The sequence below is a fragment of the Miscanthus floridulus genome, chromosome 8, assembly GCF_019320115.1.
Source record: "Miscanthus floridulus cultivar M001 chromosome 8, ASM1932011v1, whole genome shotgun sequence".
NCBI classification, from domain to species: domain Eukaryota; kingdom Viridiplantae; phylum Streptophyta; class Magnoliopsida; order Poales; family Poaceae; genus Miscanthus; species Miscanthus floridulus.
Window position 1 is genome coordinate 218664676 of NC_089587.1, and position 17407 is coordinate 218682082.

The 17407-nt window shown below is 44.6% G+C and overlaps 1 pseudogene; it reads right to left on the reverse strand.

Annotated features, from left to right (window-relative positions):
* Positions 1 to 1569: 1569 nt before the first annotated feature.
* The window catches only part of LOC136470656 (uncharacterized), a 45860-nt pseudogene continuing 30022 nt past the window's right edge, over positions 1570 to 17407 (reverse strand).

Here is a 17407-nt window from a genome sequence, read left to right on the forward strand (position 1 = left end):
ATTGTAGATTACAAACTAGAAAACAACAAGTACTTCAACAAGATGTGGGAAATGAGAGAAAGATTCATACCAGCCTACTTCAAGAATAATTTCTACCCATTCCTACAGAGCACTATAAGAAGTGAGAGCAACAATGCAAGGATTAAGAGAAATGTAGGGCCTACATACAGCATCACAAGCTTTTTAACAGAATACCAGAGAATACTAGATGCAATTAACATAGCAGAAGACATAGAAGACAATGCAAACAAACAGAAAACACCCAAATAGATGGAATTTGGCTACAACATTAAATTACAGGCAATGGAGATGTATAACATAAATATTTTGAGGAAGTTTATGAAAGAACTTAGTGCAACACCAAAGCTAAGTTATAAAGAATTGGACCAGCAAGGACAGTATGAGGTGTGGGAGAAGCAGAATCAAGTTCATAAGAGACATAGAATATGGAAGTACATAGTAATCACTAACCTCACAAATGACAGAGAAGACTACAGCTGCATATACAGGAAGTTCAACAAGGATGGCATCCTTTGTTCACATATCCTCAAGATATTAGTAGAAACAGAAGTTAGTAAGATTCTAGAAAAAATATATAATTGAATGGTGGAGCAAAAAGGAAAGGAAAATGCACCTAAAAAAGGTAGCATCAAATACAGGAATAGATGGCATACTCAGGTTCAACATTCTGTCAAGAAAAGCTGCACGGTTAGCATCAAAAGGAGCTACAAAGGAGGAAGCAATGGAATATGTACTTGAGGAGTTCTCAAGAATTGAGAAAAACCTTAACATCATGCTATCATCAGGGAATACTGAAATACCTGAATTAACAACACCAGCTGAACCTTCAGGAGTAGCAAATGAAAATCCATATGAAGCACGAACAAAGATAATAGAACCTTCAGAGGATGGATCAATAGTACAAGACCCACTTACAATAAAGAAGAAAGGGGGACTAGAAAAGCCAAAAAGATGGAAAGCAATGGTGGAACAAGAAAGGGAGAAAACTAAAGCATCACAACAGAAGAAGTCTAAGAAAGCAGAGACATCAAGTAAGAAACTTTAAAAATATGTCAAACTAAATAAATACAAAAAGAAGTACACTAATATACTAATAAAATTTAACATTGTAGGTTCCAATGGAAAAAGCAAGAAGAAGATGAAAAGAACCACAACTAGTTGACAAGCTGAAGAGGATGGAGCATAACAAAAGAAGCAAAGGGAGAAGGCAGAGAGAAACAGAAGCATCAATCATGATTTAAATGCATAGTAGCTAGAGAAATGTAATACCAAACATTACTGTTTAGAACTTCATCCTACGGAGCATTACTGTTTAAAATTCTACACTATTATCTAAACTTCCATGTTCACATTACAATGTTGCAACCATTTCTACATGTATTTAAGATCCTACGAACATCTTAGTACCATCTTAAGCAGAAAAGAGACAGACATATCTACACATCTTTTCCACCCTGACAAGTTCATAATAGGAATGACAAATTATGAAATAATAAAAATACAAAAGAACTATACACAAGTTAAAAATTATAGAAATCATACCGCAAACTAATAACTGGTAACCAAATCCTTCCTTCCAGAATTCTTCGCAGAAAAAAGAAGCTCATTTGCAATCTTGATCCTCAAATTTGGTATATCAGACTCCTTGAACAGAGTGAAAAGGGAAGAACGTGGTGACTTCCAATACTCAAGAAACATCATAACATACACTCCTAAATCAGATCTGCATAAAATATATCACAAATATACAAAATTAATACAAGACATACTTGATAATGAGAATAAACAAAAATAAAAAAGGAACATAACTTACATATTCTGAGGAGACTGCCTAGGAACATATGGATAAACCACTTTATACATTTGAAACCCCATATAAATCATGACAGGCTTCTCCCACCAAAATTTAAAATTAGGAATCTAAAATGAAAAAAATAAGAAAACAAAAATATACAAAAGACTAATCAATTCAAAAACCAAATGAGACAACTTAAAATTAAATTCATACCAGTTTGTCCCTAACTTCGACCTGGTAATCAGATTGTAACACATAGTAGGAATTCAGAAAAAACAAATGACTGATCCTTTATATCAACAACAAAGACAAACCAATGATCGTCATAGAAGCATCGGAAGAACAACTGAAAAAGATAAAATAATAAAATTTAGATACAAAGAGACATTACTAACAGACAAAAATATATGCAAAAAATTAAGTGCTATGTGTTAGAGAACAACTGAACAAGTTTAATGGGAATAATCAATGTAAATCAAACTGTACAATGTTAGAACCACAAAACATTGAAACCAAATGAAAAAAATACATACCAAATTAGAACGATGAAGAGGCCTGGTCTAGAGGAACGAGTGAAAGCTCTTCTCAATATGTATACACTTGCACTATCTACATCTTTCAGAAGTTGATCCTACATAAAAACAAGAAAAACACAAACAAATAAAACCAATATAACACAATGAATAAAAGAAATTCAAAGAAGGATAACACTTACACCAATATTCAAAAAAAAGTAGTGGCATTTAGAAACATCAGGGTGACCAATTAGCTGAGAATACAAATGGTAGCACCAAGCAGCCATAACAAAATTGTTCACTACGCCACCAGCCTTCAAAGATTCACTAAGAGACCAGAAAGTGCAACGAACTCCACCAGACATAATAGCATCTTCACTGCCATCAATATTAGAAGAAAAAATGATATAAGAACAACGATACAATAGAAGACATTAAACACCTAGCATCAACAAAAAAATAGAAATTGAAAAGAACAATAACAAACATGATGAACACATACCCACTTTGACGTGACACAGCCAAATTGCATATAGCCTTGTAATTCAAAATCTTAGACTTGTTAACTTTAAACTTGTGGTAGAACCGCCTGAAATAACACACTTACAGAGGCGTTCGTCTTCCACCAGACACTAAGCGCCCCGAAAGCAAGCTACAGCGGGCGGTATCCATCGGGCACACCCCAAGGAAGAGCTCGAAAGATCCACATTTTCCCCAAGGATCCAATAATGAGAACAAGTTACAATACTTAATCCATTTCATACATCTAGGGTTCTTAAAATTTACATTATTACATTTTCAAAGGCAAAGTGCGGAATATTAAACAGTGGAATAAAAATTAACATCTATCGATAAAGAATAAGGATCCGTCTGTTTCCACCAGAAGAATCCTTCACACAACGAGTGCTCCTCAAGTTAACCTACAATAGGGGTAAATAAACCCTGAGTACACATCCGACTAGTGGGAATAATTTCTTGACTCCAAGGGATATGTAAAGCTTTATGGTTTGTTGGGTTTCCTTTTTACAGAAAGCAATACAAATAGTGAGTCCTTATTTATGTTATTATTAGGAGACATGATTAATTTATTATCTAGCCATTCTATGTAAGTACCTATTCTACTTTCAAGCAAGAGTTGAGCAATCAGTTCCATTTTATCACCTTTCATCTTTTAGTTCTTGCTATGGTGCTAGACTATAGACAAGCCATACTAGAACATCGATGATTCGTGAATCAATGCCCCTAGCTGGGTACCCCAAAAACACACGCCCTGCTTGTGCCCCAGGCACAAGCAGGACCAACCCATCACCCTCCTGCAATGGGGTCCAGGTCCCCATCCAAACTTGGACTCCAAGCCCCCGCTCCTGAGTCTCGGACTTAGTGCGGTGCAAGGACCTCCATCATCCCCGCCTCCAATCAGTCGGTCTGAAAAAGAGCCAAAACCCATGACAAGAGAGCAACAAGTCTTCCCTACATCGATACCCAAGTATGTGCTCAGGATAATAAATCTATGACTTACCTAGAGGCCAATGCAACGGCTGGTCCTTAACCGACACAGACAGGGAAAAAGTGTAACCAAGCTATGCCCTATTGGCCATAGAACACAACCTCTTACACCCACCAATACCCAAACCATATCCCTACCTGGTCACTATTTTTCTTTCCACAATTTTATCATGAGTGATCATAATTATCACCTATTGCAAGTAACGGCAGGTTACTCATGCTACCAATACCCTGAGCATGTCAGCTACTTGACCTATACTAGTAGGACTCATAGGTAGATATATTTATGCATGTAGTTTCCATAAAATGCATATAATGTAAATGCACATCATATATATATTTAGTGATCATAAAATATGGGTTATGCACCGGGGCTTGCCTTAGGTAGGCGGTGGGTTAACAAAGTCAGCACCAACAGGCTCCGAGGCTCCCTCCTGCATGAGGATCTCCTCCTCGTACTCCTCAATGACCTCCTCGTAGTCATGTTCATCCACAGGCATGAACTCTACTAACTCATGATCTACATGCATGAAATGATGATACAACACTTAATAATATGGCAACAACTCTTAAAATACAAATACGTTTGTTAAGCTACTAAACTAGCTCTACCGACTAAGGTGCTAAGTTACCTACTGTTACCACTAACAAGTATGAAGTGTGACATATATTATCTTAACAACTAAAGGTATTCTTACTCTTAATATCGATTTACTCTACATACGATAAAACAAGGGGTGCTAGCTATCTTATTTATCAACCTACTCTAGGGCTACAAAAATTACAGCAAGTACTTAAAAATCTAATGAGCCTACTATAAAAATTTCCTAGCTAAAGCTATCATCAATTTGCCACAAAAATTCTTACAACTATTGAGCTAAATAATACTAAGCTCTCTAATTTGAATTTATGCATCTATCATTATCACATATAACTGTAAACTAACTATACCAACAGATAGATAGCATTTTTGTGAACCTAACAATTTTTGTTTCACTATTTTTGGACATCTATAGAATGTACTCTTATTTTTCAAAGTTCAACTCAAAACTAAATTGAATAAGTATTTATCAATTTATTGGAAAATGGAAAACCAAATTCCACCATGTGGCCCAGAGCAGGAATGGCTTGGCCTAGTCCGACGTGAACGCACGCATGCACGCGATGCAACAGCGTGTTCCAACATGGGCGTGGCCCATCCGCGTGACGATGGCCCATGACGGGGAGGCCCGTGTGCTTTGGCTATTTTGCGAAAACAGCCCTGACCTATTGACGAATCACCCTAAGACCCATGACACTATTCCTATAGTCATCTACTTCATAGATAAGCCCACAGAATAATATGTCTTCTCAACGGCGACACCCTCGGCACCCACGCACGTGCACCGGCATGGTGGCGCTGGCATAGGGCGGTTACACTGGCCAGACCGGCCCCTCCCCATCCCCAAATGCGAGCTGATGCTCACCTAGGCATAAACCCAAAGTGATGGGTGGCGACGCGGTGAATGAAGATGCTGTCCCGAGTCAGTCTGGGCGTTCGGTTAACCGAAACCAATTAGTTTGGTTCATTGGTTCTTAAGCTAATTCGGTTACCTAAGAAGAAGGGACCGATCGGTTACTTTAAAAATGCGGAACCGAGGAATTTCGGTTTTGGTTAATTCGGTTCGGTTTCGGTTCTAACCGATGGAACCAAATTTTTTAGGAACCAGGAAACAACACATTCAATTGCAAATTTCGGCAGCATTTTGCCTGATTTTTGTGCAGTCAAAAGGGACAAATTAAACAACAATGCAGCATAAAACAACAATACAACACATATATGTTATTGTTCTCTCAAATATTCAAGTGTAGAGCAATATTCAAGCCTGTAGTAAAAAAACAAGAGGTCCAACAGCTTAGTTTGGTTATTTCAGGTCAATTCGATTAACCGAGTGCTGGAACCGAATTAACCATAATAATTTTGATTCCTGGGAACCTAAAACCAAACCTAGGACTGAATATTCTAGTTTTGGTTCTGGTTTGTTCGGTTCGGTTCTCGATTCTTGATTTTTCATGCCTAGGCTTAGTCCCGAGCTCCCTCCACGACGGCGGACTCCTTCCTACGATGACGACCATGTTCCCATGAGCCAAGTCATAAACAACATGAATGAGTTCAAGAATGGGCATCAGCGACTCACCCCAAACCTACCAGACATGGTGGCTTGACCGAAGACTGACCGAGCGAGTCTGGCCACGCGCACATGACAAGCCTCGCGATGGTGGTGGTGGCTCGACTACGTCGGTAGCGCTGAGCAGGCAGTAGTAGGGCAAAATGGGGGTGCACATGGGATAGAGTGGAATAGGGCGAAGATACAGTGCCAATGAATTGGACGGAGGTAGACGAAGTACGGTGAATTAGATGGGTGCTACCGTGGGGTCTTAAGATGGCCGACGATGAAGGAATCATCAAATTAGGGCTCGACACCGGCTGGCAGCAGTGGGAGTGTTCGGCGCGTAGCTAGGTTCCTACTCAATCCATTGGCACATGCAATTGCACGGATCTGACCGATGCTACGAGGTGGCCTTGGCGCGGCCTGACGACTCCGGCACAACGCCATTAATGGCAGAGGTGACCAAGGGCACAACGATGCTCTCCACTCAATGCAATGGACAACGGCGCACATAGAGAAAACACACATGGTCGTATGAGTTGGCATGACTCAGGCGGCCGCAACGCATTAACCTATAAGCCGATGGTGACACGGCCATGTGCCTGTGCAGCAGCTCAGGCGTGCAGCAGCTCAGGCAAACGCGACACGAGCGGTGTAGCGCACGTGGTGACTCGACACTCGCGACCGCTGTAACAACCCAAAAATCCACATACCAAAAATCACAACTACAAAATTTTTGTTTAAACCCTATGTGATGTTGAGTGACACATGTAGAAGCCAAACCCTAGTTAAAATCATAAGCATAGTTTGGTTTTATGCCACATGTGTAATTAAATTCCAAATAAATAAATCATGCATGCATCCTTAAACCCACTTGTGATTTGGATTCTTTTGCCTTATGTGATGTTTAACTAACTTACTTAATATTTATGATAAATCCTAAATAATAAATTATTTGTTGGAAGAATAAAACACCCCTATATAAAAACTTCAACTATTTTTGTATAACAAAAATAGCCAATAATCCCTAATATATGGGATGTATTTTGACCACCATTTGAAACACCTTGTGGGACCCACTACATGACTCGAAGCTCAAGTTTAAACTCTAACTAAATTTGAATCGATGCAAAAGAAAGAAAAGAGAAACAAATAGAAAAAGAAAAGGAAAAGGAAAAGGAAGGAGGCCTCGCAGCCTAGTCTATTCAGCCCAACTCGCGCTGCCTTTCACCCCGCGCATGCGCTGCGGCTCGCCAAGCCAGCCCACGAAGGTAGCCTAGCAGGACACCCACGCCAGCACGCCCTTCACCCGACCATAGCCGCTGCCAAGCGGGACCCAGGTGTCATCACCCACCTTGGCCCCCTACTTTCCCCGACCACAGGGTAGAGATGGGAGCGGGAGATCCACGCAACCCGCCTTGGCCACACGATCGCGCCACCAACCGATCGGACGCGCTCGAGGACACCAGCCGGACCGACCAAGTCTGACAAGGCCACGCCCGTGGCGTGACCCTGCCCCCCCCCCTCGCGCGTGCCCCGCCCATCACCGCCGTGGCCCCATCCCATGTTTCCTTGGCCGCGATGCATCCTCTACGCACCCTCGCTGCTAGGCAGAGCCCACTTGCAGGTGATAACGATAGCAGGAGCACCCTCGACCACTTGATCATGCCGAGCCGCAATCGCCATCTGATCCCATCCGCCATTGGTGAGCTTTGGAGCTTGGGGCTATAAAACGACGCCCAGAGCGCCCTAGGGTTCCTCAGCCCACCGCCGCCGTTCGGTGGCCCAATTGCCCACACCACTCCGAGAGAAGAGGGACGAGAGGAGGACCTAGAAGAGGGAGGTGAGCAAGGAGCTCGGAGTCATCGACCACCGGAGCTCGAAGCGCCACCCCGAGCGCCTACTCCGATGACACGGCTTCCACCACTAGGCAGCACCTTGCCACCGCACCACCACCTAACGCCGCCAACCACCGCACGGTGAGCCTCTCGCTGCTGAGACCTCCTCCTAGCCCCATGGACGCCGATGCACGCACACGCGCCAAGCACGCCGTGGCGACATCGAGCCGTCTCGGCTCGAGCACGCCAACGCAAGCCACACACGCGATGCCCTACACGCATGCACATGCCATGCACCGCCACACGCCACGTACAATGTCGAGCTGAATCAGCATGAGAATGCGTTGCAGCATGCACACGAGCACACACGCAAGCACGCACGGGCGCGCACACCGCAGCCACGAACACGGCCATGGCGAAGCCACCGCGGCTGCATCACCGCGGTAGAGGTGACGCCACCACCTTGGCTGGCTCCTCCTCGCCATGGAACACGCCATGCTCGCGGTCGAGGTAGACGAAGGCCACTGGAGGACCCCCATTTGACCACACCGCGCCGCGGCCGGAGCGCCGCCGCAACTGCTTTGACTCCACCGTGGAGCCACAGGAAGCTCACGTGCCCCGCCAAGCATGCTCCCAGCCACCACATTGCCCTACCGCCATCGACACGCCACAGCCGAACCTCCACCACCGTGGCCAGCCCCATGGGGAACCCTACTCGTCGCTTCGACCTCACCATCATGTTTGCCATAGCGGGGCAATTCTTTTGCCCACCTAAATTGAACACCAGCGTCACGGGTGAGGCTCACTGGGGAGCTCACCACCGGCGGGAGCATGCCGGGGAAGAAGATGGGGAAGTTTCCCCTCGTCGGCCACACTCACATGCACCCGGTGCACGTAGACCATGCCAAAGGAAAAAGGGATGAACTCGGTCCACCGAAGACCCAGCCTACGGTCCATGGACCGTGAACACAAGTCTACCATGAGCCACGCTATGTGGACCGAAGCCTAGTGGAGGCCCTAGGCTGCGATGTGGCTACGCCATAGCATGCCACGTGGCGGGCCAAGCCTGGCCCGAATCTAAGCCCAACTGGCCCAGTTTGGACCCGGCCTAGTTGATCGTTGACCAGTCAACGTTGACCGTTGATCGGGGCCCACATGTTAGCAACACAGAGACTCTGGACCCACATGTCAGGAGGCGACATCATGATGATGTCATGATGATGTCAGCTACTGACGTCAATAGCCCTGGCCCACATGTCAACCACTATGGTACGATGACCGTTGACTTGACGATGACTTTGACCTGGCCCCACCTGTTAGTGACCGTTTGACCCCAGACCCACCTGTCAGCCGTGGTTTAGCTCTGATGATGCCACAGTGTGGCACGTGTCAGCCCTAAATTAATCAACCTTTATTATTTTCAGAAATGGATTTAATCTTCGAAAATTCATAACTAATTCATACGACCTCAGAAAAATATGAAACCAGGACCAAAATTCATATAAAATCGAGCTCTATGCAATGAACCCATGTTTGAGTGCATTTGGCTCTTTTGAATTTTCATTGCTTCTTTGTGCTATTCTATGGACGTCGCTAACGCGACTATAATTCGATTGTATGCAGACTCAGAGGAGAATCAGACGGGCGAGGATCGTGAGTACCATGAGGAGTGCGGGGATGACTTCACTAAAGGTGCCATATCCCACCCAACCTCGTAGCACCTATTATGCATGGCTAAAATAGAACTGCTATTGCTTTACTTTATTGTTATATTCACACTATGATAGGACTTGCATGGTAGTATGCTTACTTGATGGCCTTTACTTTGATGCAACCTTACCCCTGCTTACCCTACTATTAGGCTAGACACACGCTTGCTGCTATATTTCATTGCTTATTACTTCTACTATGCTTGTACTACATTGATATGTGGTGGAAACTGGTGTTATCTAGACTATGGGGAGAGTGCTACATGTGTGACTTGGGTGCGTGGAGGGTGAGGGTTGTGTCGACCAAGTTGGAATATACGATGAGCCTAGGCAAGTCTTGCCGCAGGGTGCTACCTGGGCACCCCTGGAAATGGATACCTGTGGTGAGTAAATGGTATATGAGGTGGCCCTAGGTGTGAACCTATGATGTGAGGAGCCTAGGGTGGAGGTGCTGTGGTGGCACGGTAAATGGAAACCTTGATGAAGACATTCTAGCTTGGTCATCCCTAAGGACTTACTAGTATTCAGATTCACCAGGAAGCCTTACGTTCCACTCGCCCTATATGGTGCGGGACGGCAAGACTACTTGATAGGATATTGCCACTACTGCTAGGTTGATAGTGGACAGTGCGAGGAGGTACGGGGCGTGGAGGATTCCCCCACACCCTTTCGAGACTTCATGGAGACCTTGTGGACCCAGCTCGTGACTCACAGTTTCAGCCACCCCAGACTAGACTTGGGGTGTACTAGGGCTGAATGGTAGAGTGGCATTATCCTAGGCTAGCAAGCGGCTAGAATTAGCCCAGTTGATGACAGTCAGTGAGGAAGGTGGATCTTGTGGTTATGTAAAACCTCTGCAGAGTGTATGGTTGATCGATTGATACATATGTCGACTGGTCGGCTATGGACCTTTCCTAGGTTTTGCTTAAACTAGATAGTGAGATGAGTCATTCTCTTCTTCCCCCTATGAGTGAGTGTTCGGTCATAGCCAGGAGCTACGGGCCATGAAACAGTGCCAAGAGGGAGTTGGCCTATCGACTGAGCGATGGTATGGTGGTGATGTGGTGGTGATGTGGAGACGGTGGTATATTGATCCTAGGATCGAAACCTGGCTCTGAACAGAAATGGGGTGGAATAGGTGTGGGAAAGGTGTTAAAACTTGACAAACTATTATTATATACTTGATATGCTAATACAAAGGAAACCCCAGCCTTATAGGTTCCTTTTGATTATATCCAACTTGCATCCAATTTCCATAAAGCAATGCTCATAGGGTGGGAGTGGCCAGAACAAATCGTACTGATAAACTTTGGCACACAGGTTCTGCTGAGGAGTATAGCTCTATGGAGTTTGATGGTTGAGGGGTTCATTCCTACGCTCGAGTTTGGCGATCTTATCTTCAAGCTATTCTGAATGAATGCTACTTTTGATTCCACCAATGCGGCGATGTAATAATTTATGTAATTTCGCACTTTTTGTACTCTGATATTACGTTGTATGGATGTGATATTCGACTAGAATTTGGGTAATATGATCTACAACGGTCTTATTATACTTCGGCTCTGTGGATTTTCCTTCATGGAAATCAGGTCGTTTTAGTTGGTATCAGAGCCATACTTGACCCTAGGACGAAACCCTCAGAAATGGATGATAGAATAGGACGTGAACAGCCCTTCTTTCGGTTATATACTGACCCTGCATTTACTTTTATGCAAGGCTTATCTATTTATTGACCTGCTAACACATGTTTCCTTAAAACATGTAGATGGCAACGAACGTCGAATGGCCGCCTCTAGGACCGCTACCTCTGGACCACTCCAAGCTTACCTTCGACCTACGTGAGCTCGAGGGTTTTGCATAGACCCTCTGCCGAGTTCTCGTCATGTTAGGAGTCCCTAACGAGCTTAGGAAGGAGGAATCGAAGGACCGGTTGTCACCTTAGTCGAGTTCCTAGCTAGCACTACCTTACCTTCTGTCCTAGCTTTCACCGAGTTGACTATAGAGGACACAGTTGAGGAGGGACTGCGAACTGTCTCACACAAGGCACTTCATAGAGTGATGAGGGACCACTATGAGCACCTAAAGACGATAGAGTTCCGTCTACTTCCCCAGGCCCTCGACCTCAGCCTTACCCCTAGTGAGCAGAGTTTCATAGCCGGTAGAGTTATCTTTGCCGAGGAGGACAGATGCCTTTGCATCTCGGCTATCCACCTACTAGAGCATGATAGGTACGTGACCCAGCTTGAGCAGAGGAGATGTTAGGACCAGGCCCTTCTATGGGAGTACCAGGAGCAAGACTTGCAGGGAGCACAGGAGCGAGCTAGTCTGCTTGAGACAGTTGCCAAGCTACAGGACGAGCTCAACCATCGTGAAGAAGTCCACAGAGACGAGGTCACTGACTTATAGGACAAAGCTACTGACCTAGGCAATAGGAACTGCTACCTTGATAGCAAGGTCTTAGAGTTGTAGAGAGAGTTGGACGACAAGAAGGCTAAGTTCAACCATAGAGGAGACAGAGAGAGGTCCAAGGGGATTGATATGCTGAAAATCCAATCTCAGAACAAGACCATGACTTAGGAGCTAGAGGAGTTCAGGAAGAAAGCCATTCGCAACCAGGGTCACCTGATCAAGGCACTTAGGCAGAATGAGTACCTACAGGACAAGTGTGAGAGGACTTGGTAGGCTTGGCAGAAGTCTGACAAGAAGCGCCTCAGGGAGATGAAGGGTATGTGGGATCAGCTACCCAAGGAGATTCACAGCAAGACAAAGCCTAGGATAGAGGAGTTTGAGTTAGCCCTGACTCGCCTCAACCTAGACGCCTACCCTACCCTACCTGGAGCCAAGCCTACTAAGGAGCTCGCCGAGGCCTTGAAGTACGTGTCCCGACTTCACAAGTCTGACAAGGAGATCGAGATCGAGAACAGTCGTATCCCAGCTGCGGTGTACGAGTTAGAGTAGATGACCCTGCGTGGTTATGAGTCATGTCAGTGGCTTTCATAAGTTATACCCCATGATGTACCCCTTATGAGATGTAATTTGAGACACTATGCGTAGTACGATTCTTGCGAGTCTCCAAGTGTAGCTACTGGAGATGATGCTATGTAATAAAACCCATGTAATGAATGTTTTGGATCTTATTGCATCTTATGGATCTTATTGCTTCTTTGTAATGAGTGTTGGATAGTATAAATGTTTTTCTTTAAATTGTCAAAATCATGTAATCATATTGAATTATAAGCACTTCTGGCACAGACACTAAAATTCCTATGATCCATGTTGCAGATACCGAACCGCCGATCTGCTCGCCTAATGAACCGTGGACGTGTGCCCACCCCCGAACTAGTCGAACCAAATAGGGGGCGTGGTGGCAACAACCGTGGCCATGGCCATGACCATGGACGTGGAGGGATACCCTTCAACCTAGAGAATACCCCGCCACCTGTTGAGGAGAACATTCCGCCACCACCACCACCGAACCTAGCAGAGGTGATGGTGCAACAGACCTAGCTTCTTGCAGCTCTTGTAGACGGAGCAAACCATCGCCAGGGAGGTTAGCAGAATGACTTCCAAAGGAAGCTAGAGGGATTTCTGAAGCTGAGGCCACCTACCTATGATGGCACCGACCCTGACCCACTTGTAGCCGATGACTGGCTCAAGGAGGTGGAAAAGAAGCTCGACCTCACCACCTTCACTGACGATGAGTGTGATGGAGTTGCCACACACCAGCTCACAGGTGCAGCACATGCCTAGTGGGACAGTTTTAGTGATTCCCATGAGGACCCTGCCAACATCTCATGGGATGAGTTCACCGAAGCATTCACTGAGTATCACATTCCCAAGGGTATCATGGAGGCTAAAGCCGAGGAGTTCCGCAACATCAAGATGGGAAAGGACAGGGTGACTGAGTACACCACTCGCTTCACCAACCTTCTATGCTATGCACCTTCCTATGTTGTGAACTCTGAGAAGGAGAAGCTGTACTATTACCGCAAGGGACTTAACCCGCACATCAAGCTGAAGTTTGGCGGTATTGAGAGTAGCACACTGCGTGCTCTGGTGGATCGCTACATCTAGATCGAGAAGGACTGTGCTGAAGCTGGAGAGGAGTATAGGGAGAGGAAGTGTAAGCCTGAGGAGTCCTTCCATAGCCGTGATCGCAAGAGGTTCTATAGAGATGCACCATCCAGGCAATGCTCTCACCACAACAGGGATGACAACCCTAGATTGAGTAGGGGTGGTGGAGGCTACACCACCAAATACTCCTGCCCTGCTCAGGATCGTCACACCTAGGACCGTTATGCTCAGGACCACAACACTCAGGACCGTTCCAACCGTCCCCGCTCAGTGAATGAACGCCTAGCACAGAACAGCTCTGCACCAAGCACTAGAAACTAGAAGGCACCCGCACCAACCCCTACAAGTGGTGCGCCTTTTCACCTGCTTCGCTTGTGGCCAACCGGGTCACAAAGCCGCTAAGTGCCCTCAGAACTCAGCCGCTCAGAAGTCTCAGTTCAAGGGATCTGCTACTCGTGGACGTCTTAACTATCTAGACACTGATGAAGCATAGGCTGCCCCTGACATTGTGTACGGTATGTTTTTAGTTAATGGCAATACTACATCAGTTCTATTTGACTCTAGAGCAACTTGTTCTTACATATCATCCAAGTTTGCACAAGAGCATGACCTACCTTTAACCCCACATGGAAAGCCTATCATCACTAGCTCACCTTTAGGAGACCTAAAGTGCACCCACATCTATAAGGGAGTGAGTATTACCATTGAGGGTCTTATCTTTAAAGCCGACCTAACCCTGTTACCTTCCACAAACCTAGATGTCATCTTAAGTATGGATTGGCTAACCATTCACCGAGGTATCATATCATGTTTACCTAGATACGTCCAAGTGACCCACCCATTAGGCCAAGTTATTAGATGTGAACCCCAGTCCGGAAAGTCCACTTCTATCCTATGTGCCCTTAAAGCCAGTTTAGAATCACAAAAAGAGGAGAAGATAGTTCATGATTTGCCTGTGGTCATAGACTATCCCAATGTATTCCCTGAAGAATTACTGGGTATGCCACTAGACCATGATGTAGAGTTCATCATTGATCTTTTGCCGGGAACAGGATCCATTGCCAAGAGACCCTATCACATGTCAATTGACGAACTAGCCGAGCTCAAGAAATAGCTTGATGAGCTCATTTCAAAGGGGTATATTGTAACAGAACCGACCAATTATATGAAATTAAGTAAGAAAATCATCCGCCAGAGCAGACGATTTAGCAAACTTAAGCCTGTATAACCCGGTAGTCCATGAAACCACGAAGGATTTCAAACCAACTTCCATTCCAGCCAAGATCGTAATAAGTTTAGCGGTCACCATCACATATTACATAAAAGTTCGCAATCTCAGATACATCAGAGTTTCAACATAATTATTACAAAACAAGTTCGAATAAAGTAGCGGAAGTTATTTGTTCAAACCACACACACACACGGAGTTTAAATACAGTGCCAGCGAATGATCATCTCCAACAAAAGCATCAGACGAGACGTAAGGAATGACCATGCCCATGGTCCTAAGCATCACCCATCGCAGGATAAAGGCAGTTGATACAGTAGCCGTAATACATCTGCCCATCTACAACAAGTGGGAATAAAACCCTGAGTACGAGAAGGTACTCAGCTAGACTTACCCGACATAACCGAAAAATAAGTGACACCAAGGATTATGAAGGGCTTTATAGTAGGGTAGCTGACTCATTTGCAAAAGGAGCATTTTTTAGCCTTTCAAGAACCTTCCTAAAGCATTATTGTCAATTTAATTATTATTAACCTGTCGACTAGATTTGCACCTATACTAGAGCAAACATATGATTAAGTAGAGAATGATAACCAATGATCATTAAACAACTTCCATACTATCATATTCACTATAACTGTCCAAGTGTTCCATAAACATTTACTACGATGAAGTAACTCAAGTCAAGTGCTCACTATCCAGGAGCGATGGTGATTCGAATCGATTCCTAACCAGCTGGTGATTTATTCCTTACACAAACCTCACTCACCTGCTAAAGTGAGATATTGATCACCGAGTCAACTATCCAGGAATCTCGAGTTTGCTAGGAACCACATGTACCCGAGGGCCGACCGACTGCACTTTGGTCTTATCATCTCGCCCCCGTGTCCTACCACACCTGCTCTGGCACAGTGCGTTGCGGGCAATCTACTCGGCCCGAATAATCTCCCAGCTTCACGGTCGAAAGGTACTTTATCCAGCCAGCTAAATGTAAGGCACGCGTTTAACATGACTCGAGGCCCAACAACGGTCGGTCCTTAATCGACATAGACGGAAACACTACAGTCCAAAACTCTGCAAGTCTCCATCCGGTCTCAACTTCATTTAACACTTAGTTACACCATGACTTCATAGTCATCCAAGCAGATCTAGGTAACCACCTATAGCTCGCAGGTGACAGGAAATCACCCCACTTCTATCGGTCTAAGCCAGCTAAGCATTGACTCGACTGCGGATACCAGGATAACAAGAATATAGTATAACAAAGGTAAACAAGGTATAATGCAGCAACGGTTGCAAACAACTGCTGAACGTAATGCATCAATTAAAGTAAAGCATTGAATTAATAATTGCAAACCGGGAGAAAATGCTCCGGGGCTTGCCTCTCTCGAAGGAGCTCGGACGGTGATCGGGGCACTCCGGAAGTTCCTCAACGTCCTCCTCGTCGGCTTCTGGCACTTCCTGCGGCTGCACCTCGAACTGCTCCTCGGGCTCCTTGGGTATGATGACTGGGTTCTCGGTTTGCGATCCTATATGATGCAATGTGCGTAAGTGCTTATGCAATCGGTGCATCGGATGAGATGAATGCACTGGATAATTTTGAATGCAAGGTAGTCAACATCATTCAAGAAAATATACTACAAGCACATGTCATCTACTGCATTCTCTTCTACTACTAATATGTTAAGTCAACACATCTTATTAAATGCTTCAAAGATACACCAAAGCTTTACTAATTTCTTAAACACACTTAAAGCAACCCTTAATTAAACCCTAATTAATAATAGGTTTGAATAGCAACCTCTATTTTTATTGCTTAGAAAAATCTTAGAAAATTACCATAGCACATTACTACCCTAAGTAGTCTACTATCAGATTTTCATGGTATTTGAATGAGTGGATTAGCCTACACAAAAATAACAAGCTATGGCAGGATTATGAACATAAAAATACTTTGAACTGTGAAAAGTGTCAAACAACAGAGTTAGTATTTTTCCTAGGTTCTTCATAGCATACAATGACTATACAAAAATTATCACATGCATGTTTTATACAAAGTTTGCTCTCTAGCTAAAATAACAAAAATCAGCCATTAAAGGTACTTGAACCACACCTCAAAATTTTCCCATAGCACATGCATGAAACATATTTTTCCTAGGAAGTACATTACATAAGAAGATTAACAAACTTAGAAATCATATTTTTCTGAAGCCTATAGATTTTTCTAGATATTTTTCAAGTTATCAACAATATACATGATTAAATAAAATTCTACAGCAAAGTATCTCAAAAATGACATGCAATAATTTTCCCAAGTAGATCTGATGATAAGTAACCTAGACAAATTTATTTCAACAGATTTGGAGCAACTTTGAGTATCCAAACATTTTTCAAATCATTTCTATTTTCAAATAATAAAGAATAAATTGAAAACCATTTATCCTACGGCTACTGGGCCAGCCCGCTGGAGTCAGCTGGCCCACGGCCACATTTGGCCTGCGCGGCCCGAGCGCAAGGAAGGGGGAGACGGCCCGGCAGGGCCCGGTAGGGCGTCGGCCCACGGCCTGGCTT